This window comes from Coenobita brevimanus, chromosome 103, assembly GCF_032717465.1.
Source record: "Coenobita brevimanus isolate Jiangsu-jjx chromosome 103, ASM3271746v2, whole genome shotgun sequence".
NCBI lineage: Eukaryota > Metazoa > Arthropoda > Malacostraca > Decapoda > Coenobitidae > Coenobita > Coenobita brevimanus.
In genome coordinates, this window is record NC_137056.1 from 38,204,244 (window position 1) to 38,229,715 (window position 25,472).

The window sequence follows — 25,472 nt, forward strand, 5'->3', positions numbered from 1 at the left end:
CATAGGCTTCACAGCCTGCTATCAAGGCCCAGCAGTCCTCCTACATACCATACACCTCTACATGTCACCTTGTTACTTCCCTCCATCCAGACATCCTATCCTTTATTACTGTCCTTATTTGTCTGTCTCTCAAAAAGTCTCATCCATTCCAGAAGTTTCCCCTTCAGTCCTCCTATATATTCTAGTTTCCACATTAGTCTCTTATGAGGTACCTTGTCAAAGGCCTTCTCTAAGTCTAAGTACACACAATCCACCAAACCATCTCTCTCCTGTACCACGTCAATCGTTCTTGAGTAAAAGCTCAACAAGTTAGAAACACATGACTTTCCACTTCTGAATCCAAACTGACATTCAGCCAAAATATTCATCTCTTCCAGATAATTTATCCATCTGTCTTTCAGGATTCTCTCGCACAATTTTGCGACCATGCTGGTTAGAGACACTGGTCTATAATTCAGTGGTTCTTCCCTGTTTCCTCCCTTATAAATTAGTACCACATTTGCCCTCTTCCATTCTTGTGGCACTTTCCCCTCTTCCAGAGAAGAGACGATTAAACTGTGAATTTTATCCGCCAGTTGTTCTCTGCATTCCTTCAGTACCCAATTAGAAATTCCATCAGGTCCTGGGGCTTTCCTTACATCCTGAGTTTCCAGTAATTTATACACTTCCTCTACCTCCACTTTTATATCTTTTATTACCGGTACATTTCTAGTCATTCCCTCCCCTTCCACAAACTCCTTTTCCATCCATCCATTGCCAGACGCCATGTATCCCAAATGGGGTGGCCAAGGGCTTAGAGTTAATTGCTTTACAGGGAGGGGCACTAATCCTCCACCAACCCCACTTGACAAACTCCTTTTCATTAGTGAAAACTGACTGGAAACGTTTGTTCATTATTTCTGCTTGCATTGCCGGATCCTTATTGACCTCTCCTTCTACTTTCAATTTGGTGATTCCTTCCTTTTGTTTCAGTTTGCCATTAACAAATCTATAAAACAGTTTGGGTTCATCCTTGCATTTCTCTAATATACCTTTTTCAAAATTCCTTTCTTCTTCTCTACGTATTCTTGTGTATTCATTTCTTGTTCTTTTATATTCTTCCTTTGTTCTGTTGTTACCTCTCTTTCTCCAATTGTTCCACACCTTATCTCTCTCTTTTTTTGCTATCATACACCTTCTATTAAACCACTCCTTTTTTCTGTTTTCTTTTTCTCTTACTCTTGGTACAAATTTTTCCACTCCCAAATTATAGAGGTCTACAAAGATATCCCACTTCCTCTGTATCTCTCTTGTTTCTCTGAATTTTCTCCAATCCGCATTTTCAAAAAAGTTTCTCAATCCTGTAAAATTTGCTTTCTCAAAGTTGTATCTTCCCTGTCTATGAAGTTCGTCTCTTGGCTCGACGTTCCCTATTAACATCTGGAACTCAGTGACCACATGATCACTTTTTCCTAAAGGACAGAGATATTTCAATGATTCTAATACATCGGGTTCTTTGGTAAACAGTAAATCTAACCTTGCGGGTGTGTCCTCACCTCGAAACCGCGTCTCTTCTTTGACCCAATGCGTCATCACATTATTCATTATTATATTTAATAACATAGTGCCCCACGAATCCTTGCCGCCTCCTGAGTACCATTCCTCCCAATTCACCTCTTTACAATTAAAGTCACCCACCAAAATTATATTATTGCTTTTCTCAATTATTTTTTGTAAATAGCTAGCCATATCTCACAACATCTCCTGGTATTCGACATCCCTCCATGCTCTTGTCTTAGGGGGAACATACACTACTGCCATATCTCTCAACATTCTCTCCAGTTTCTAATTTCATATTTATCACTTCAGCCTTGCCTTCTCCCATTTCCAAGGTATCTACATTTATGTTGTTCTTCACTGCTATCATCACTCCTCCCCGTTTTTTCTTTTCTATCTTTTTTCCACAGTTTGTATTTACCATCTCCCAAATGAACATCAATATCTTCTATTAATTTGGTCTCTACAAAGCACATGACATCAGGTTCATGTTCTCTCAAGAAATCGTTAATTTCGAGCCTTGTCGATATGAATACGTCAACATTAGTATATATCACCTTCAATTTATTTTTGATGTTTTTCATACCCTCTTCTCTCCTACTCTCCATCAGTACCACTTCCTCAACTTCTGATCTTTCACAGCCATCCCCCTTAGTTTCCTTCACTTCTATTTCCTTAAATACCACTTCCTTACTTTCATATCCATTACTCTCCAAAAAAAAGTATTACATTCTTTCTCTGTCTTCTTATCATTTTTTTCCTTTACTTCTTCCTTCAATGATTTTAAAACTTCTCTTTCTTCTTCATTCAAATCTTTTCTTATTATAATATTTTCCATCCCTGCCTCTTTGCTTAATTTCCAGGTCACCTTAAGTATATCATTTACTACACCTTCTGATGTAAACTTGACTCTCATTGGTCTTGTTTCCCCTTTCTTATAAGGCCCTATCCTCCTTACTTCTTCAATTTCTTTTACCCACTTGTCTCCTTCGGGATCAATCTTGCCTAATATTCCTCTCACCAGGTTCGTGTCTCTCTCGAGTCTCACGAACCTAACCTTTTCTTCCTCTTCCATTTCCAAATATTACCACACATCTGTTCCTTTCTACAGTTTCTCTCACTATTTTCTCTTTTTTCTTCAGTATTTTCACTACATTTTCTTCTTGTTTATTTCCCTTTCTTCCTGGATGATTTCTCTTAAGCTGACCACTTCTTTCTGTTCTTCTTCTACCTGTGCCCACTTTGCCTTCTGCTCTTCTAATACACTACTCACCTTCTCTGTTTTATTAGTACTCTCTTCTAGTTTCCTCCTCAATTCGACATTTTCCCACTTCAAATTTCTAATTTCCTCATTCGCTGTCTCATTGGACTGGATCAGACTCTGTATAGTAGTCTCTGTAGTGTATTTTCAGACACGTCCTTTATCACTAGATTCTCTACTTTCTTTTCAAGTTCACTAATCCTCATAATCAATGTTTTAACCAGATCCATGACATTGGTATTTCTATCAAATCCTGGAAATTTGAGTCCCTCAATGTTTACATTTTCGGCCATGTTTGATATTGGTTAAAGTACCAAAAAAAGCTGTTACCAAAAAATACTACAAACATTCATGTATACTCTAGCCAATAAATCTTTACATTTTTGGTAGTCTATTAAGTTTCATTATTTCAAATTTAAAACAAGACCTTAGGAGACAGGACAGACTAAATTCCTGAAAACTACTTAAGTTTGCAGAGATGGCTGGGATGTCTGCTTGCTCTGGCTGTGTGTGTGTGTGTGTGTAATTACCTATTTGTATTTACCTATTTGTAGTATACAGGAATTGACCGATGCTCGTGTTGTCCTGTCTCCATATCCACATTTATCTAGTTTACTTTTACATACATGAATGTTTCTCTCCTGCACCACCTTTTTCTCTACGCCGTTCCAAATACTCATGTATTTACCCAATATACCTAATTGAGATACACACGAAATATGCTATGCTTGTGGGTTCCCATCGCTGTTTCTCAGTAAGTCAAATTTAGCTTTAAACTCGTTTAAGCTTTTAGACTGGATGACCTCTTTGTCCAGGCTATTCCATAAATCTATATTTCTCTAAGGAAAGCTATATTTCATGATATCCTTCAAGCAGCTTGACTTTTTCAATTTCATTCCGTGTCCTCTTGTTGCTCTCTTATCCCATAAAAACAGATCTTCTCGGTCAATTTTATCTACTCCCACCATGGTCCTGAACACTGCAATCATGTCTCCCCTCTTTCTCCTTTCCTCTAAGGAAGGCAAATCCAGTTTTTCCAGCCTCTCTCTGTATGACAGGTCTGTTAGACTGGGGACCATCTTGGTTGCTGTTCTTTGTATTCTCTCAATCTTGTTTATATCTTTCTTTTTGTGTGGGGACCACACTACCGCTGCATATTCTAACCTCGGGCGGATCATGGCCACTATCAATTTTTTCATCATCTCCTCATCCATATAATGAAATGCTACTCTTATGTTAGTCAGGAGTTTATAAGTCTCTCTTACTATCTTATTAATGTGCTTTGCAGGTGACAAACTATCTTGGACCAGCACTCCAAAGCCTTTCTCTTCTCTCATTTTAGTGGTTAATTCATTACCCAGCAAATAATTCATTCATGGCCTCCTGGTACTTTTACCCATTTCCAATATTTTACATTTCTTTACATTAAATTTCATTTCCCACTTCCGGCTCCAATCATGTATCCTATCCAGATCCTCCTGCAGCATTCTACAATCCTCCTCAACCTCTACCTTCCTCAAGATCTTTACATCATCAGCAAACAGACTTGCATAACTGTTCACTATCTACCATATCATTTACGTAGATCAGGAACATTACTGGCGCCAACACCGAGCCTTGGGGGACTCCACTTGTTACTTCACTCCATCCAGATATCCTATCCTTTATTACTGTCCTCATTTGTTTGTCTCTCAAAAAGTCTCTCATCCATTCCAGGAGTTTCCCCTTCAGTCCTCCTATATATTCTAGTTTCTATATTAGTCTCTTATGAGGTACCTTGTCAAAGGCCTTCTCTAAATCTAAGTACAGTACCCTCACGTCCAACACGCGTTAGTCCAGCACGATTCACGTCCAGCACGGAGAGCAAATAATTAGTATTATTTAATACGATTTAATTACTGCAACACGAGTGTGTTAGCATAACACGCACAGAGCTCCGAGAAGTGGGTGAAATCCGCAGAGTTCACCTCTAGGACGATCACCCCCGGTCCAACATGGTCAAACTGGACATTCCCATGATGATGACAGCCAATGAAAACATTTGATCAAGTAGCCTTCCCCGCCCGCTATTGTGACGTGATCGTGATGCCGCCCAATTAAAAACGCTTCTGCTGTCACGTGATGTTTTGTTTGAATTTCTCCCGCCACAGCGCCACTCAGTCGCATAATTCGCATTGGAAGGTGCTTTTTTCTTTGCTGCATTTTCTGTCCTTGTTCCTGCATTTTACACTGCTCACGATGCCTAGGAAGCCTTCTGAGAACTCCAAGAAGCGTCGGCACTTCCCTCAGGCCACCAAGCTAGAAAGCATCGAGAGGAAGAAGAAAGGGGAGAGGAAAATTGACATTGCCAAGGGCTACGACATGAATGAAGCCAACGTTAGGACAATAATAAAAAACCAAGACAAGATTCTGGCAGCCGAAGGCTATCACACGGCACTTCATACCAGGTTTGCCGTGGATACGATGGTAAATCAGAACAGTAACGTGGTAAAATTGCCGACGATACCACGGGCATTTGGAATTCATCTGGATGGATTCCTGCCGAGGATACGACGGGCAAAACAGTGTGACCAAAACCCAGGCGACTCGACAGCGAATGTATCGTACTACAGCATTGAACATTTAGCCTGACACTGAATACATATTAATATTTTAGAATAAATATCAATAGTTTTGAAACCCTTCTCATCGGCGTGTGTATCAGTTTATAAACAAAGTTGCTTCTCCTTATTCTCTACTGAGTCAGCGACAGCGATCACTTTCCACAAGCACGAGACGGGGCTCTGGCAACAGTGTGAGAAGCATGCCCTTTGCCGAGGATACGAGGAACGTGTGTACTCTCGTCAGGACCACCATAGCGTGCGGACGTCTATTGTGGTGTTCTACCTTGCATACATAGTCTGTTTTCTGCGACAATTTGCTACGTCTGGTGTATCTACTGTTTCCTAGCGGACACCAGAGTAATGCCTGAACCACCTGTGGATCCAGGGGGCACGCCGCAACCACAACATATGGACGAATCCTCCACCGGCATCAAGAGGACCCGTGACTCTTCTCTTTCCGGGGTTGGTGGTGATCCCACCCAGGTAAAAGCGACTAGGGGCTCTGCTTACCATCCTCCAGCATCGTTAGGTGAGCCCCAAGGGGATACTTTTGCCGTTTTTTACATCCAGGAGGCTTCTGGGTCCAGGGTTTTTACAGCTCCCCCCAAGATCACTGAGTATCTGGTAGCTGCACCCTTTGCAAAGTGGCGCCGAGCTGATAAAACATTCATCAGGGGCAATGGTATGACCTTGGAGGTGCAGATCCGGGAGACGGACTTATGTAAGATAAACCCCCCAGTGGAACAGCTAAATGAACTTGGCCCCTGGAAGGTGAAGTTTTGATGGTTACGGGAATGGGAGGTAGGTACAGGCAATTACACCTTCAGTACCATAGGTCCTATTGCTAACGACTGTTCGGTGGCGGACCTCACCACGGAAATCAACATCTTACAGCACAATCAAGATCGACCCCTGGAGACGAGTCGTCTGGTGGAGGTGGTTTGGCTTCCAGCCAGGTTTCCTGCCCCAGTTGAGCCTAAAGTTTCCACGATGCTACGGCTTCGGTTTGCAGGCCCATTATCAGCGCGTGTGGTTTACGGTGGGGTGTCTTTCTGTGTAAGCCCATATACTTTCCCTGTCTATCGTTGTTTTCGATGCCACACATTTGGTCATGGCTCAGCCATGTGTAAATCTGGCTTTCGTTGCTCTTTGTGTAGTGGTAACCACCAATTTCGGACGGAGGATGGTACAACCTGTTCTTTAGACCCACACTGCTACTTGCGTGGTGGTGCCCATAGGCCGGTTTTGCACGTGTGTCCAATATATTGCATGGCCTTAAGTGTAGATCGTGACGGCAGGATATCTTCAACACCAACGGCGGACATCAACAAGATCCAGCGTGCCCTCCCAGCCACCTACCGTCGGCATTGTCCTATCTCTGACAGAGTGCCGTGGCCACCAGCTCCTACGACAAATACCCTCCGAGACAGTTTCTGGGCCCCCTCGCGTGGCTCTGCCCACGGTAGTTCCTCTTCCTCAGGACTGGGGCCGAATCGTCCCTCAGTGGGGATACCCATTATGAACTGGTTTGCCACCTTGGAAGAACAAGATAACGGAACTGCAACAACGGACTTCGGGACCTGGGGTTCAGAACCCTCGCCAATCACTGAGGTCGATACTTCCGCCCAGAAATTGTCCTACTCAGCAGTCGTCCACTCGCCTCCGAGGTTGAGGCGCCCTCACGGACTTGAACGTCATCGTCCCCAACCACGTCTCCCAGCGGACAGGACCCCGATGGATGAGATCATGCCAGCTCCACTCCCCTCCCAAGGTCAACCACAGGAACATGCCCCTCAGCGTGCCCCCGCAACTCATACCCCGCCAGCCAGACCCCAGCGACCTCCCTCATCACCCCCCTCCCTCGGTAGCCAGCCGCGAACTCTCCCCTCTGTGGATCTTGCTACCTTTCTCCAGATCATCATCAATGCCATCTCCACTTATCTTCAGGGAATCTCACCCAAGGACATCTGTGAGCAACTCATGCCCAGGCTATTCTCCTTCGCGCCATCTTCTTAGACTCCACTCTTGTGCCTTTTTCCATGGTGGTGTGGAACGCTCGTTCTGTACTGAGAAAAACCCAAGAATTCAAGATGTTTTTGGATGAACTTCTTCCCTCGGTTATTGGGATAAGCGAAATGTGGCTACAATCGCATCTTCATTTTCACCTTAGGGGTTACACTGTCGTTAGACAAGATAGGCCGGCTCAACAGGGGGGAGGGTTGGCCTTACTGGTCAGAGAGGGTATTCTATGCAGGCCATTTCCTCTCACCACTTGTCATAATGGGGTATTGGAGACCTTGGGTGTACAGGTAGAGCTGCAGGGACACTGGGTTTCCTTGCTACTTTTATACAACCCCTGTCGCACTCTTACAGTTGCTGAATTAACACATTACTTTGACCAGCTTCCTTCACCAGCACTGGACTTTGGTGACTTCAATGCCCGTCACTCCCTGTGGGATCCTGACCTCCCTTGTAGATCTGTCAATGCCTCAGGTTCTTCCCTGTTCTCTTATCTTCTGCAGTCAGATAGGTACACCCTTCTCTCCCCAGCGGGCCTCAAGACCCGTTATGATCCACACACAGGACTGGGTTCAGCTTTAGATCTGTGTATAGGGGATACTTACTTCCATGAGGCAGAGTTTACCGTGGGACCCTTTATGGGTAGCGATCATCTCCCGCTAATAATCCGCTTCCCCGATGTATCTGTTTCCGACTCGGTTCCCGTGAGCCCGCGATGGCGCCTGTGGGATGGTGGATGGACAAAGTTTTCCGTGGCCTTGACAGACTCTCTGCCGGTACTTCACTTTCCCCTAAATATCACTGCAGGTGCTTTTTCGGATTGGTTGGTAGCAGCAGGTAAGGATGCGTTTTCATTGGTCACTTCCCGCCGGACGCCACGGTGTGGTGTCCCGTGGTGGACCGAGGAGTGTCACCGGGTGGTGTTAGCAAAGCGCCGGGCTTGGCGCGCATGGCAGGCCTACTTGTCTGAGAGCAACAGGGTTCGATATCGTCGATTAAACGCGGAATGCATTCGTACTGTCACGGCTGCAAAACGGAAGGCTTGGGCGACTTTTGTGGCGTCTCTATCATTCTCCACCTCCTCCACTCACACCTGGCGTTTCTTGCAGGCCATGAAGGGTAAGTTATCCTCCTTCTCATATCCCCTAACCCTAGATGGTGTAGATATACTAACTACTACCGGGAAGGCTGACGCTCTCGCACGCCATTACAGCTTAATTCTTAGTATCCCTGCTCCCGTCCCTGATTTGCCCCGGGTCATGCATGTGGTTGAGGTGGCTGAAGCAGAGCCCTTCCCCATGGATCTGTCATCTCCTATCACTCCCCATGAGTTATCGGTTGCGATACGTGCTCTACCGCCCGCAAAGCTACTGGGCTGGACATTATACCATACGAATTCCAGACCCATCTTCCACCTGTGGCACATGATCTCCTCCTAAAGTTGCTTAACTCTAGCTGGCAATTGGGCGTCTTCCCCATGGCATGGAAGCATGCCGTCATTCTCCCTTTTCCAAAACCGGGAGAAGACCCCACCCTGCTTAGTAGCTACAGGCCAATAGCCCTTCTCTCATGTCTTGGGAAACTCATGGAATGAGTGGTAGGTAACAGGTTACACTGGTGGGCAGAGAGAAAGGGTCTTCTCCTGGAGGAGCAGTGCGGCTTCTGGCCAGGACGCAGCACTCTGGATATCCTTCATCACCTTGAACATTCTATCCAGACTACATACAGAAATAAGGAAGTCATGTTGGTCCTTTTTACCGACCTGGCTGGGGCCTTCGACTCTGCTTCCCACGAGGGGATCCTTTATAATTTATCTAGAGTGGGGATAGTTGGGATGACTTTAACTTGGATCCGTAACTTCCTACCTGGTAGAACCTTCTCAGTTTCTCTTGGGGGGATAACATCATCTTCGTTTCCGGTCTGTAGGGGGGTACCTCAGGAGTTGGTCTTGAGCCCTTTCCTTTTTAATATGTTATTGTCTACATTTCCCCGTCCTCCAGGCACCTCCCTTCTGGTATATGTGGATGACCTAACCCTCCTTAGCTCAGCCCCCACTCTGCAGGAAGCACAGGACCGTCTCCAGTCAGGGATTACCACCTTACTCACTTGGTTTGCAGACTGGGGTTTCAGGGGTAATATAGATAAATGTATACTAATATTTTTTACCCTTAGACGTGCCCTACCCTCTTTGCCCATCATTCATGTCCATGACACCCCAGTCCCTCTCCGGCGACACCATACCTTCTCAGGGCTCCGACTTGATGGCCTCATCCTGACTTGGAAGGCACACATTGAATATTTACGGGTCTCCTGTATGAAGCGCCTTTCCCTCATGAAATGCCTAACAGGCTTCTGATGGGGTGCCTCCCGGGAAGTTCTGTTGAAGTTTTACCGGGTGTATATCAGGAGTAAATTGGATTATGGCAGTACCATATATGGATCCGCCTCCCCCTCCCTTTTACGTAAATTCAATGTAATTCAAAATTATGCCCTCCGGATAGCACTAGGAGCACTCTGCTCATCACCAGCTGCTGCAATGCATGCAGAGGCAAATGTGTTACCCTTGGAGCGATGGCGAGTATTCCAAGACTGTTCATTCCTATATAGAAGTCTCTCCTTCCCATCCCTTGACTATACTGTATGCCCATCCTAGTATCTCCCACGACGATCCATCCTGGCCTCTACGTTCCCGTGTTCCATTCATCATCCGTGCTTTGCAAATCCTTTTGCCGATTGTCCTTACCTCTGCCACCTTCCTTCCCTATGTCTCCTGTCTCTCCACTCCCCCCTTGGTTCCCTTTCCCCTCCCTTTTTCACTTACACCTCCACGTCCCGTTTACTAAGTCCACAGACTGTCCCAGTGCCCTACCCCTCTTTGGCGAACTAGTGTTCCTCCATTATGCTAACTCTGTTAAGATTTTTACGGATGGCTCTCATGTCCCCTCCCCTCCCTCCATGACAGCAGCAATCTTTGTCCCTTGCCTTTCTCTGTGTAAAATATGGAAACTAGACGGGCTTCATCCTATCCTTGCTGCCGAGCTTTTTGCCATCATGGGTGCCCTGGAGTTTGCCAAAGATTCATTTCCCCCCCATTCAGTTGTCATTTTTTCCGATTTTCAGTCTTCCCTTGCCCTATTGTGCTCCAGGCGCCCATCCTCACATCACAAACTCGTCTTTGACTGTCACTCTGTTCTCCTTTTTCTCCACAACCAGGGTTTTACAATACACTTTCAGTGGGTCCCTTCTCACACAGGCATCCATGGAAATAACGTAGTTGATGCTGCAGCCACACTGGCACACGACATGACAGAAATTGAATCTTATCCTCTTGACTTTTCCTCCTTCTCATCACACACCTTTTGCACCCTCTTCAACTCGTAGAACGCTGCCATCCCTGATCTACTCCGCAACACTAGCCTCTCTGCATATCGCTCATCATCTACCCCACAACCTTGGGCTCGCTCCCCAAGCCAAGACCTGGACACAGCATTGGTCTGACTATGGCTTGGCCACACTGCCCTCAATGCACACCTACACAGGATAGGCCTTTCCCCTACCCCCTCATGTCCATGGTGTGGTGACACGGACAAGACCATCCTCCACTTTGTCTTTTGGTGCCCGAGATTCTTCTCTGCCAGAACCTTCCTCCGTTCAGCCTTGATCGCCTCTGGTGTCCATGACTTCAAGCTCCTCATTCTGTTAGCAGGTGCTGGGCTACCAGAGGACCTCAAAGCCAAGGTGCTATGTCTCATGAAGAAGTTCCTCCGCGTCACTGGTCAAATTCGTAGCCTGTGATCTTTGCTAGTGAGAAGAGCCTCCCCTGCTTTCTTCAAGATCCCGCTTGATCACCAATGCATAGTCATCCTTGCAAAGCCTCACCTCCTGGCATACCACCTCTACCAGGGGAAGGTGTATAAGCTTCATTGCTTCTCTACCCTTCAACCAAAGAAGAAGAAGAAGAAGAGGAATGTGTGTGATAACGTCCAAGTTTTGTTCCACTTAAATCTTCCTTGGCCGTTCCTGATACGAGGTACTGTGTGATATACCTTACAGAGTGCTAGGACAGGCAGAAGCAGGACCTTCCATGGCTGTGGACGAAGATAATGATTCTGAGTGTGATTTCGAAGGATTTAAGAGGGAGATTAAGGAGGAGCAGCAGACATTACCTGCTAGTGACGCCAGCAGCCATCCTCTGGGGACCCAGTAGGACTACCTACAGCCTTGGATACCACCTTCCATTCCCAGCAAGCCCACCAACACTATCCTAAAAGGTTAGTTATCATTTATAGCACAGTACCATTTATTATAATTAAAACAGTACCAATATATGTATAGGTATATGGTAGGTATTTAGGGTGACTTTTCCTAGGGTTGCTGACATATTTCATTTTTTCCCATAAGCTCTATTGTTTGTCCAACACGTTCTTGGTCCAACACGTGACCCATGGATGACAATATTACCAAGTTGGACGCGAGGGTACTGTACACACAATCCACCCAACCATCTCTCTCCTGTACCACGTCAATCGCTCTTGAGTAAAAGCTCAGCAAGTTAGAAACACATGACCTTCCACTTCTGAATCCAAACTGACTATCAGCCAAAATATTCATCTCTTCTAGATATTTTATCCATCTGTCTTTCAGGATTCTCTCACACAATTTTGTGACCATGCTGGTTAGAGACACTGGTCTATAATTCAGGGGTTCTTCCCTGTTTCCTCCCTTATAAATTGGTACCACATTTGCCCTCTTCCATTCTTATGGCACTTTCCCCTCTTCCAGAGAACACATGATTAAGCTGTGGATTTTATCTGCCAGTTGTTCTCTGCATTCCTTCAGTACCCAATTAGAAATTCCATCAGGTCCTGGGGCTTTCCTTACATCTTGAGTTTCCAATAATTTGTACACTTCCTGTACCTCCACTTTTATATCTTTTATCACCAGAACATTTCTAATTACTCCCTCCCCTTCCACAAACTCTTTTTCATTAGTGGAAACTGATTGGATACATTTGTTTATTATTTCAGCTTGCATTGCTGCATCTTTATAGACCTCTCTTTCTACTTTCAATTTAGTGATTCCTTCTCTTTGTTTCAGTTTGCCATTAACAAACCTATAAAACAATTTGAGTTCATCCTTGCATTTGTTTTGTCTATTAAACCTTTTTCAAAATTCCTTTCTTTTTCTCTACGTATTTTTGTGTAATCATTTCTAGTTCTTTTATATTCTTCCTTTGTTCTCTCTCTAGTTGTTCCACGCCTTATCTCTTTCTTTTTTTACTATCATACACCTTCTATTAAACCACTCCTTTTTCCTGTTTTCTTTCCCTCTTACTCTTGGTACAAATTTTTCCATTCCCAAATTGTAGAGGTCTAGAAAGATATCCCACTTCCTCTGTATCTCTCTTGTTTCTCTGAGTTTTCTCCAATCCGCATTTTCAAAAAAGTTTCTCAGTCCTGTGAAATTAGCTTTCCCAAAGTTGTATCTTCCCTGTCTATGAAGCTCGTCTCTTGGCTCGACGTTCCTGATTGTCATCTGGAACTCAATGACCACATGATCACTTTTTCCTATAGGACAGAAATATTTCAATGATTCTATTACATCGGGTTCTTTGGTGAACAGTAAATCTAACCTTGCTGGTGTGTCCTCACCTCGGAACCGTGTCTCTTCTCTGACCCATTGTGTCATCACATTATTCATTATTATATTTAATAATATAGTGCCCCACGAATTCTCGCTGCCTCCTGAGTCCCATTCCTCCCAGTTCACCTCTTTACAGTTAAAGTCACCCACCAAAATTATATTATTGCTTTTCTCAATTATTTTTTGTAAATAGCCAGCCATATCTGACAACATCTCATGGTATTCGTCATCATTCCATGCTCTTGTCTTAGAGGGAACATACACTACCGCCATATCTCTCTTGACTTTCTCTCCAGTTTCTAATTTCATATATATCACTTCAGCCCTGCCTTCTCCCATTTCCACGGTATCTACATTTATGTTGTTCTTCATTGCTATCATCACTCCTCCTCCCGCTTTTTCTTTTCGGTCTCTTCTCCACAGATTGTATTTACCATCTCCCAAATGAACATCAATATCCTCTCTTAATTTGGTCTCTACAAAGCACATGACATCAGGTTCATATTCTCTCAAGAAATCATTAATTTCAAGCCTGGCCGATATTAAACCATCAATATTAGGGTATATCACCTTTAAATTATTTTTCATGTTTTTTATACTCTCTTCTCTCCTTCTCTCCGTCAGTACCACTTCCTCAATTTCTAATCTTTCACAGCTATCCCCCTTAGTTTCCTTCGCTTCTATTTCCTTATATACCACTTTCTTACTTTCATATCCAATACTCTCCAAAAAAAAGTAGTACATTCTTCCTCTGTCCTCTTATCATTTTTTTCCTTTACTTGATCTTTCAGTGATTTTAAAACTTCTCCTTCTTCTTCATTCAAATCTTTTCTTATTATAATACTTTCCATTCCAGTCTCTTTGCTTAATTTCCAGGTCATTTTGAGCATATCATTTACTAAACTTTCTGATCTCAGCTTGACTCTCATTGGTCTTGTTTCCCCTTTCCTATAGGGCCCTATCCTCCTTACTTCCTCAATTTCTTTTACCCACTTGTCTCCTTCGGGGTCAATTTTGCTTAATATACCTCTCACCAGGTTCGTCTCTCTCTCGAGTCTCAAGAATCTAACCTTTTCTTCCTCCTCCCTGTTTCCAAATATTACCACGCATCTGTTCCTTTCTACAGTTTCTCTCACTATTTTCTCTTTTTTCTTCAGTATTTTCACTACATTTTCTTCCATCTTTTTCTTGTTCATTTCCCTTTCTTCCTGGATGAAGCAGACCAATTCTTTCTGTTCTTCTTGTACGTGTGCCCACTTTGCCTTGTGTTCTTCTAATACACTACTCACCTTATCTGTTTTATTAGTACTCTCTTCTAGTTTCCTCCTCAATTCAACATTTTCACGCTTCAAATTTCTTATTTCTTCATTCGCCGTCTCATTGGACTGGATCAGACTCTGTATAGTAATTTTCGTATTCTCAGACACATCCTTTAACACTAAGTTCTCCACTTTCTTTTCAAGTTCACTAATCCTCATTATCAATGTTTTAACCAGATCCATGATATTAATATTTCTATCAAATCCTGGAAATTTGAGTCCCTCAGTGTTTACATTTTCGGCCATATTGGATGTTGGTTACTGTAGCAAAAACAGCTGTTACCGAAAATACTACAAAACATTCATGTATATTCTTCCCAATAAATCTTTACATTTTTGGTAGTCTATATTACCTTACAATATTTTAAACTTAAAAAAATAGGAGACAGGATAAACATAATTCCTGGAAACTACTTAAGGTATGCAGCCCGGGCCTGGGAGCTGTTGAGAGACACGTGTGTGTGTATTTACCTATTTGTAGTACTGTATACAGGAATTGAGCAATGCTCGTGTTGTCCTGTCTCCATATCCACATTTATCAAGTCTACCTTTACACATATGAATGTTTTTCTCATGCACCACCTCTTTCTCTAAGTCATTCCAAATATCTAAGTATTTACCTAATATACCTAATTGTGATATACACGGAATGTACTATGCTTGTGGGTTTCCGTCGCTGTTTCTCAGTAAGACAAATTTAGCTTTAAACTCATTTAAGTTTTTAGACTGGACGATCTCTTTGTTCAGGCTATTCCATAAGTCTATACTTCTGTAAGGAAAGCTATATTTCTTGATATCCTTCAAGCAGCTTCACTTTTTCAATTTCATTCCGTGTCCTCTTGTTGCTCTCTTATCCCATACAAACAGATCTTCTTTGTCAATTTTATCTACTCCCACCATGGTCCTGAACACTGCAATCATGTCTCCCCTCTTTCTCCTTTCCTCTAAGGAAGGCAAATCCAGTTTTTCCAGCCTCTCTCTGAATGACAGGTCTGTCAGACTGGGGACCATCTTGGTTGTTGTTCTTTGTATTCTCTCAATCTTGTTTATATCTTTCTTTTTGTGTGGGGACCACACTACTGCTGCATATTCTAACCTCGGGCGGATCATGGCCACTATCAATTTTTTCATCATCTCCTCATCCATATAATGAAATGCTACTCTTATGTTAGTCAAGAGTTCATAAATCTCTCCAACTATCTTGTTAATGTGCTTTTCTGGTGACGAACTATCTTGGACCAGCACTCCCAAATCTTTCTCTTCTCTCCTTTTTGTGATTAATTCATTACCCAACAAATAATTCAGTGATGGCCTCCTGGTACTTTTACCCATTTCCAATATTTTACATTTCTTTACATTAAATTTCATTTCCCACATCCGGCTCCAATCGTGTATCCTATACAAATCCTCCTGCAGTATTTTACAATCCTCCGCAACCTCTACCTTCCTTAAGATCTTTATATCATCAGCAAACAGACTTGCATAACTGTTCACTCCATCTACCATCTCATTTACATAAATCAGGAACATTACTGGTGCCAACACCGAGCCTTGAGGGACTCCACCTGTTACTTCCCTCCACCCAGACATCCTATCCTTTATTACTGTCCTCATTTATCTGTCTCTAAAAAAGTCTCTCATCCATTGCAGAAGTTTCCCCTTCAGTCATCCAATATATTCTAGTTTCCACATTAGTCTCTTATGAGGTACCTTGTCAAACGCCTTCTCTAAGTCTAAGTACACACAATCCATCCAACCATCTCTCTCCTGTACCACGTCAATTGCTCTTGAGTAAAAACTCAACAAGTTAGAAACACATGACCTTCCACTTCTGAATCCAAACTGACATTCAACCAAAATATTAATCTCTTCTAGATATTTTATCCATCTGTCTTTCAGGATTCTCTCACACAATTTTGCGACCATGCTAGTTAGAGACACTGGTCTATAATTCAGGGGTTCTTCCCTGTTTCCTCCCTTGTAAATTGGTACCACATTTGCTCTCTTCCATTCTTGTGGCACTTTCCCCTCTTCCAGTGAGCATACGATTAAACTGTGGATTTTATCCGCCAGCTGTTCTCTGCATTCCTTCAGTACCCAATTAGAAATTCCATCAGGTCCTGGGGCTTTCCTTACATCTTGAGTTTCCAGTAATTTATACACTTCCTGTACATCCACTTTTATATCTTTTATCACCAGAACATTTCTAATCACTCCCTCCCCTTCCACAAGCTCCTTTTCTTTAGTGAAAACCGACTGGAAACGTTTGTTCATTTTTTCTGCTTGCATTGCCGCATCCTTAAAGACCTCTCCTTCTACTTTCAGTTTGGTGATTCCTTCCTTTTGTTTCAGTTTGCCATTAACAAATCTATAAAACAGTTTGGGTTCATCCTTGCATTTCTCTATTATACCTTTTTCAAAATTCCTTTCTTCTTCTCTACGTATTCTTATGTATTCATTTCTTGTTCTTTTATATTCTTCCTTTGTTTTGTTGTTACCTCTCTTTCTCCAATTGTTCCATGCCTTATCTCTCTTTTTTTGCTATCATACACCTTCTATTAAACCACTCCTTTTTCCTGTTTTCTTTCCCTCTTACTCTTGGTACAAATTTTTCCACTCCCAAATTATAGAGGTCTAGAAAGATATCCCACTTCCTCTGTATCTCTCTTGTTTCTCTGAATTTTCTCCAATCTGCATTTTCAAAAAAGTTTCTCAATCCTGTAAAATTTGCTTTCCCAAAGTTGTATCTTCCCTGTCTATGAAGCTCGTCTCTTGGCTCGACGTTCCCTATTAACATCTGGAACTCAATGACCACATGATCACTTTTTCCTAAAGGACAGAGATATTTCAATGATTCTATTACATAGGGTTCTTTGGTGAACAGTAAATCTAACCTTGCTGGTGTGTCCTCACCTCGAAACCGTGTCTCTTCTTTGACCCACTGCGTCATCACATTATTCATTCATTCATTGCCAGACGCCATGTACCCCAAATGGGGTGGCCAAGGGCTTAGAGTTAATTGTTTTACAGGGAGGGGCACTAATCCTCCATCAACCCCACTTGACACGTAGGGAGAACGTTATGCCAACAGCATCTGGTGTTCCCAGGCGGTCACCCATCCAAGTACTAACCAGACCCAACTTTGCTTATTCATTATTATATTTAATAACATAGTGCCCCAAGAATCCTCGCCGCCTCTCGAGTACCATTCCTCCCAGTTCACCTCTTTACAGTTAAAGTCACCCACCAAAATTATATTATTGCTTTTCTCAATTATTTTTTGCAAAGCCATATCTGACAACATCTCATGGTATTCGTCATCCTTCCATGCTCTCGTCTTTGGGGGAACATACACTACCACCATATCTCTCTTAACATTCTCTCCAGTTTCTAATTTCATATATATCACTTCAGCCCTGCCTTCTCCCATTTCCACAGTATCTACATTTATGTTGTTCTTCACTGCTATCATCACTCCTCCTCTCTTTTTTTTTTTCTGTCTTTTCTCCACAGTTTGTATTTACCATCTCCCAAATGAACATCAATATCTTCTCTTAATTTGGTCTCTAAAAAGCACATGACATCAGGTTCATGTTCTCTCAAGAAATCGTTAGTTTCAATCCTTGTCGATATGAAACCATCAACATTAGTATATATCACCTTCAAATAATTTTTGATGTGTGTGTGTGTGTGTGTGTGTGTGTGTGTGTGTGTGTGTGTGTGTGTGTGTGTGTGTGTGTGTGTGTGTGTGTGTGTGTGTATGTGTGTGTGTGTGTGTGTGTGTATTTACCTAGTTGTGATATATAGGAAATGAGCTACGCTTGTGAGGTCACGTCTCTCTTTCTCAGTAAGTCAAATTTTGCTTTGACCTCGTTTAAGTTTTTATACTCATTTGAGTGGGTTTAGGACTACGTTGGGGGGGAAACCTAAGACTCAAAAATGTATCCCTACACTTTACACATTAAATCTACCCTGATATATGATACTCCGCCTAGCGATGGGTTTTTACTTAAACAACTGCATTGTTAAACCGGGGTATACCTGTACTTACCACTCAGTGAACAGCAGAGACGCGTCATAACCTGCCAGGATGCAGCAAGTCTACAGATATCTCATGTGGTCTAGTGCCAAACACTACCACTTAGCAAAAAATCAAAGAACTCTTCCTCCTCCTCCTCATGAAGCCGACCGATGAGTGGGGATGTGCGGTGAGGTGATGGAGCCCTAACCACCTCAGTATTCTCTGAAGAAAGTAGCACGCTCATGTCTAATGGCAACTCAGCGGCTGTCAATGTGCTGGGTTGTGGATCAGAGGGTGATGACTAGGGATTAGAGGGTGGTGGTGGTGGTGGTGGTGGTGGTAGTGGTGAGGAGAAGGGGCTGGCACTCACTGGCATGGCGGGCTCAAAGAAGGAGTCGATCTTCATTTGATGATAGGTGCAATGATTTTATTGGAGGATGACAATGTCCCTGACTGCCCGCAGTTCCATTGCCAGCTTGAATGGCACCAGCTCCCTGTCGGAATGAGGGCACTCGGCATATTCGAGCAATTGCTCCATGCTGGCCAGTAGCGCACCAAGACGAGGGAGTGATGGAGTGGCAGGGTGGTCAGAATCAGGGTCCTCATCCTCATCCTTATCGCTTTCCTCTATTGGCCCCACAAAGACAGCAGTGGCAATCTCATCAGACAATGTCTGATAACCTGGATCACTGCCGCTGTCGTCCAACCAATCCCTCACGTCGTTGACGTCCACATCCTTGCCTGCGTTTCATAGCAAATTGTCCATGTCAAATCCTTCAATGTCATGCACAGCTTTGCATCCCTGAAGGAGACCAGACCAACCACTTTCCAAGGTTTTGATGGAGGCTTCCTTTCAAGCACTGGCCCTGCTGAACACCACAGACTTGACACTGAACACTGCAGATTCTCCAAGGTCTGCTTCCCATGTGTGTCGACCCCTTCCTTGTCTTCAAGAATCATCACCACATCATCAAGGAACTTCCAACAGTAGTCTCTTGGCTGCCACGATAAAACCTTGGTCCATTGGTTGAATGAGTGCAGTCGTGGTGGGTGGCAGAAACATGCACCTAATACGGCCATTATCAGCAACCAAATCCTTCTCTGACGGATGCACAGGGGCATTGTCAAGGATCAGGAGAGCCTTCACCTGGTCGCAGGGGATATCAAGTTCCTCAATTTGATAATGGATAACCTCCTTGACAAAGTATCTGTGGAACCAATTTCTGAAGATCTTTGAGGTAAACCAGGTCTTCATAGAATGGTACCACACAACAGGCAGGCTATCTATCAACCCAAGGAGACAACTTGGCTGGTTTGCACATCCAACAATAATGGGCTTGAGGTGATGCATCGCATTAGCATTGGCACAGCCCAACAGGACACGCTGTTTGGACAACTTCCAACCAGGCATTGTCTTCTCTGTCTCTTTTGTCAAGGTGTTGGTGGGCAAGGAGTGGTAGAACAGGCCAGTTTTGTCAGCACTACACTTGACTGAAAACAAGACCCTCCTTCTCAATCAGGCGATGAACTTTCTGGCAAAACGGCTGAACATCCTCCGCAGCCATGTCCAAAGTCTTGTTATGTGCCTTACGGCCAGTAAGTCCATGCTGAAGTTTGAACAGGAAGAGCCAACCCTTGGGTGCTGTGAAGTCATGCACGTTGTGCAGGCGTGCAAACTTCTTGGCCGCAGCCTTCAACTCAGTTCCACATACAAGCACGCTGGCACCCTGTTGGTGGTGGAACCAAACCAAAATCAACTGTTTGATGCTGGCATGGCAGGGCTGAGTCCCATGATTTCTTGATATCAAACAATGTTGAATGGGCCAAGTCATATTCACGCAGAATGTGTGAGGTTGGCCAGCCTGCACCAACCTTGCCCAATATCTCATGCTTCGTCTCCAGAGTCAAAACCCTCCTCTTGTGTTTTTCGGGTGGTGGTGGGGCCATCATCAAACACACGAAAACACCACAGAGGAAAATTAAGGCCTGCGGAAGGTATGGTACCACCACAAACGCAACAATGAAAGCTGCCATTGTTTTACCTCGGGTAAGCATGTCCACACACGGAGGGACAAAGACAGGAACTGAGGGGCGGTATCGCTGGGGAGTGCATGGTGTTGCGATGTCTCTATCCACACTTGGCTATGGGCATGCAAGTAAAAAGCAGCACACTGACCTACAAGAGCATAGGTCCTTTTCGCTCACCCAGGCAAATGTCGCAACGTGGTGGAAACACTGGGTCCCCATACATCATGTGCCTAAGCAGTGGCCAAGTAATCCAGATGGAGATGTGGCTTTGACCATTTTGGTAATGAGGCAGATGGCCATGCGAGGTCGTGAGTTTCCGACTAATCCAAGCGGTTGGGGGACTTTGACCATTTGGTTGGGAGCCTGACAGCCATTCTTGCTCAGTTTGTGGGGTACGATCTCTATCCTTGTGTGCTGCCAGTATGTTACTGGTGATCAGGGGGCCCGGGGGACTTTGACCATTTGGTTGGGAGCCGGACAGCCATTCTCGCTCAGGTTGTGGGCTATGATCCTTGCATACTGCCAGTATGTTACAGGCGATAGGGGGGATGTGGGACTCTGACCATTCGGTCGGGAACCAGACAGCCATTCTCGCTCAGCTTGTGGGTTATGATCTGTTTTCCTTCCACTTGCCAGTATGTTAATGGTGATCAAGGAGGCTGGGGAACTTTGATCATTTGGTAGGGAGCCGGACAGCCTTGTTTGCTCTGCTTGTCAGTTATGGTCTATTACACACACGTGGACAGAGAGGGTGGTGAGCCACCCAACAGACATTTTTGACTTTGTAGGCCTGCCGGCTGCTGATGCCGGAAATCTTACGGCCGGGTATGGACAAATAAATCCAGAAATGGACCTAATAAGGCCAAGGCCTAATGTCCGTACACTATGCATGACTGGATATGAAGTGTTTGGATAACTGAGGGATTACTGTCCTGTAGTTTGAGTGTCTGGATGCGGGGTGCTTTTCCTTACACATCCACTCGCAATTAACACATTCTTTGATTTTTGAGTCTGGGAGATGACTTTTAGGCAGCTGCTTTCATTTTCTTTTCATCCTCTATTTACAAGTATTCTGCCCTGTTTCTGTAAGCAAGTCTTGGTCTACTGTCCAGTGTGAGGTTTTCATCGCAGTTCCAATGTTATCTTCTGATTTTCCAAGTCCAGATAATGCCCAATCCTTGGCTTGATTTGATCTCTCCTTTGAATCTGTTGCTTTCTCTTCCAAGACTATACAGGAATTATATTTTGTAGGGAATGGCACTGGATGACTGTCTGGTCCTTGGAGGGTGGGAGAAAGGGAATGCAGGTTTAAATCAAAGCAGGACCCCTACACTGTGTTGTTCATATTCATTATCTCTATGCTAGCTGATATTCATGGAAGCAAATGGATCTAGAGATTTTACTGGTAATGAATTTGACTGAGGGTCTTAACAAGGAGGAGTTTATACCTGCATTAGGAATGTCTGAAAATTTCAAAGGGGAATTTCATTCCCATGATCCCCCACCCCTGCTCAAATATGCCTCTGCTCTCTGCAGGTGCTTGTTCCTAAGCACCGTGTCTCAGTTTGGCAGCTTCCTCTTAATATTTGAGTTTATGGAGTTGCTCTTGTGTCCTGGATGGACATAAGCTACTGCTTTACTCTTCCCTTCAATTTTGCTTCACTCTTGTTTTGAAGGTACTCTATTTCCTCTTCCAGACCTCTTATTTCCATATGGTCTCACCCATCCAGACCATGTTCTATCCTGAAGACTTCAATAACAAATGTTAGATGCTGGCCTGTACTTTAATGGTGAAGAACGGTGCCAGTTCTTTCTTTTTGAGATTCTGAGTAGATTTATTTATTTTTTTGTCGGTGAGGGCGCTTGCCATCCACTCACTCGATGTAGAGATGCTCTCGGGTGTCTGCTCTTTCCTCTCCTCCCTCATTTCCTTCCTTCCTCTTCTGTCTTTCTTTACTTCATTCTTTCCTCGTCCTTCTGCCTACGGGTGACTTTACACTCCCTCTTTTGTTTTTCTTTCCTTCATTCTTTCCTGTTCCTTCTGCCTGTGGGTGACTACACTGGGTGACAAGCTGAATGGTTTTCTGTACACCAGGAAACCATTTACTATGCTGGGTGGTAACCACACAACCAAATTATGGCACCTGGTGGTTTAGTGGGTAACTGCGGGGCTCCAATCGGATTGAGCCAGTGAAGGTTTATATGCAAGGGATGGTTGGAGCTATTGCTCATGTAATGCCACTCAGAGATGAGTGAGGCTGGTCACTCTCATCTTAAATGTCAGGACCAACTTGCCTCGCCCTGGGCTCCTACGCTTCTCATGGGGCAACGTAGGATTGGATGATGATGGATGGATGGATGGAGTATATTATTTATTTATTTATTTATTATTATTTTTTTTTTTTTCCTTGTTGGAGACTGACTAAGAGGGTGTATGTAGTTGAAGTGGAGGGTGGGAGAGGGAGGGAGAGACCGAGGATGAGGTGGAGCGATGAAGATGAGAGGTATATGAGGGAGTGGAGAGTGAGTTGGTGGGAGGGCAGCCAAATGGTGAGTGACACAGAGACCTGGAGGCGTTTCATCTGTGGCCATCCTTTGCGGGATTAGGGTGTCGGGCTATAGATAGATAGATTGACTGTTCCATCATAATTACTGATCTCATCTTGACTACAAATTAGATGACAGAAAACTGCTATTTCTATCCTACATAAAGCACATCTGCTTAGGTTTTAGTAGCTTTTCCCTCTAATAACTGTTTGTCATACCTAATACTACCACCATTCTTAATTTATGGTTTTCATGTACCACTTAGTTGATGATTAGACATTTCTTTTTTTTCAGTAAATGGCTACCACCAGAACTTCCATATAAATGTAATACCATACCAGAAAACAGGTGGGGTGAGAGGTGCTATAACATACTTTAAACAGATTTAGCTCTAGCTAGATGACACATTCAACCAACTTCACACTGCCTAAAAAGAGAAAATTACTAAGTCTGTTTCTGCACTACAACTCACAATATATTATGTACAGTACTTACATATCTCAGGCCTCACATGACATCAGATACAGTGATCCCTTGGTTATCATGCATAACTGGTACCTAACATGGCATGTGATAATGGAACTGCATGATAATGAACACACAGAATCTATGGGATTTATCCTAATTGGTACCAGGCACCCCAAATGCAAGCCCAAATTTTCAATTTTATGACAATTTAAACCCGCTAAATACATATACAGGCATGGTCAAGTTAACAGAAAGCGATGAAAAAGGCACAATAAGGAAGAAACATATATCACAGAGAAACTTGAGATGGTTTTGTGGTAAGTGGATCCCAGGGTAGGGGAAGGAGAGTTAGCGGTCTCCACCAACCAGGATTAACTCTTCGAGTTAAGCCTCATCTTTGAATCCCTCAACGCCATCAGAAACCACAGACATTGCATCACAATTGTCAACAGAAACCAGCTCAGGCGCACGATAATTTTGTTTTTTAACTAAAAAATGCACTAGAACGTCAGGAATGTAGATTTTCATCTCACAGTGATAACGAAAATCACTATAACAACGTGTGCTATAACCAAGGGATCACTACTATGAACACATTCTTTTCAGTTTAAAATTAATCAGAACCAATCTAATCTATCCTACAATATCAGATACAACCTGCCATTAAAGTTTGATGACTGCCCTACCAATAGAGAAAGAACTCTAACCTAACAAAATTTACCTTTTAAGATCTTACATATGATGGATCTACAGTACTGTGTTCCACACCCTTTATGTCTTGGCTGAAATTTTCCTGTTGCTCATTTGTAGTAAATTGCAAAAACAGATACCATATTATAAAACCTGTTTGTTATAAAACAAACATGTTAATTGTATTTTTTTTAAAAAACGTATACCATTAACAATATGTTTCTTTTCAAGAAGTCCTCAACAGTAGGTGATCACTCCTGACACACATCCTCCTCTTCCAATATCAACTACCTGACTTTCAAATTACATTTAACTTGCCTAGCCCAGGGTTCCCACTTTCCTCATGGGGCAACACAGGATTGGATGATGGATGGATGGATACTCGAGAATGCTCCTACCACCAAGCTATTAATTTTCCTTCACTTTATCAAAGACCTGCTTCAGGGTACTATTCATTTTAATATATCTGTGACCCACCAAGCCTTACTTTTCTCAATATCAAACATATGTCCTCTACATTTCAAATATACCAGGTGTTCATATTCTCATTATTGTTCATGAACTCTCAAGATCCTGCACAAACACATTATCATCCCAATAAAATCAGGATCTTTCTTTGACAAACCATATGACCCATTTCCCACTTCTGTAGTACAGTAAAAAGTCATTCACTTTGATAATGATCCATGTTAAATGATGAATTAGTCTAAAAGCTATCTGTCCCATTTTACCTATCTATCTATATCTATCTCTATCTATCTACAAATATATATATATATATATATATGCGTGTGTGTGTGTAACTCACCGGGTCGGTCAGGATCACTTGATGGTGGTGATCGTTGGCTCTTACCCTCCTGGGAGGGAGCTGAGAGCTCATATAGTCCGATCTTAAGGCAAGGCTGTGACCCTCACACGCACACAACTGTCCCCTTGCTCAAGGGGGACAGTAACCATCCACTTCGTCAGTGAAACTTTTTTTGCAACCTGAGCGAGGCGTGAACTCCCGTCTACCAGTATGGCAAGCGGGAACGTTACCACAGCACCAGCGAGCGGTGTGTGTGTGTGTGTGTGTGTGTGTGTGTGTGTGTGTGTGTGTGTTACTACCTACTACCCACCTGTGATATATGTGGCAACAAGACATATATATATATGAGAGGTGTATGCACCTGGAGTGTTTGCATGAAGGTACTAAAGGTAGTAATTTGAAATTTAAAAAAAATGTGTAAGAGTTGAAATGATCCAGCAACAAGAAGGCAGACTTTTCCCAGTGATAACCTTCAACCCACTTTGAGCCATAAATGACATTTTTAAGCTAGGACTCAAAGAGATAACTA

General features: G+C 43.4%; 1 protein-coding gene across 1 annotated transcript in view; it reads right to left on the bottom strand.

The window, feature by feature from the left end:
• Positions 1–25,472, bottom strand: part of LOC145415710 (calcium-dependent secretion activator-like) — a 495,031-nt gene that overhangs the window by 438,261 nt on the left and 31,298 nt on the right. The gene's annotated exons all lie outside the window — the stretch shown is intronic.